The sequence below is a fragment of the Marmota monax genome, unplaced genomic scaffold, assembly GCF_021218885.2.
Source record: "Marmota monax isolate L192 unplaced genomic scaffold, Marmota_monax_Labrador192_F-V1.1 WCK01_AAM20220418_F8-fsc00015, whole genome shotgun sequence".
NCBI classification, from domain to species: domain Eukaryota; kingdom Metazoa; phylum Chordata; class Mammalia; order Rodentia; family Sciuridae; genus Marmota; species Marmota monax.
This window is the reverse complement of record NW_026692194.1, coordinates 24,436,628-24,437,212: the sequence shown is the minus strand read 5'-3', so window position 1 is coordinate 24,437,212 and position 585 is coordinate 24,436,628. Positions and strand designations below refer to the sequence as shown.

The 585-nt window shown below is 38.5% G+C and overlaps 1 non-coding gene across 1 annotated transcript; it reads left to right on the top strand.

Annotated features, from left to right (window-relative positions):
- The first annotated feature begins 225 nt into the window (after nucleotides 1–225).
- On the top strand, nucleotides 226–298 carry Trnav-cac (transfer RNA valine (anticodon CAC)). Its single transcript has one exon. It is a non-coding gene; the product is annotated as a tRNA-Val (tRNA).
- Nucleotides 299–585: the final 287 nt, after the last annotated feature.

The window sequence follows — 585 nt, the reverse complement described above, 5'->3', positions numbered from 1 at the left end:
GTGTTTTTCAGACTTCTGTCCAAACAAAATGTAATCACATTTCCTAAGAATATGTGGCCTTTGTTTTAGCTCAAAAAAGAAAGTCATATGTAGAAATATAGATGTAATTGGAGACAGAGATGGACTAGATATACAGTCACATATGCACAGAGAGAACTGTTACTGCCAAAATGAAAAGCTGATTTTATAGGAACCAAAAGCATCAAAAAGACAACTTGAAGGGCTGGGGATATAGCTCAGTTGGTAGAGTGCTTGCCTCACATGCACAAGGCCCTGAGTTCAATCCCCAGTGCCACCAAGAAAAAAAAAATGCCAGCTTGATTAGGAGAAAGGAAGTAGGAGAAATTTAATCCAATCTTTATGAAAACCTCTTATATTTTCCTAAGGAGTTTGAAATAAAGTCCCACTGAATTCTCTTCTTCCAACCTCAAAACAACACGAGCAGTTCAGACAAAGACTTGATTGTCCCTCCCTTCCACCCTTTTCCTGTTATTTTAACTTCCATATCATTTCCCTGGCTGTAATTCTTAGTTCCCTGTCTTTCTTTCAGGCCCCACATTTGACCTCTAGTGATGTACCATTTGA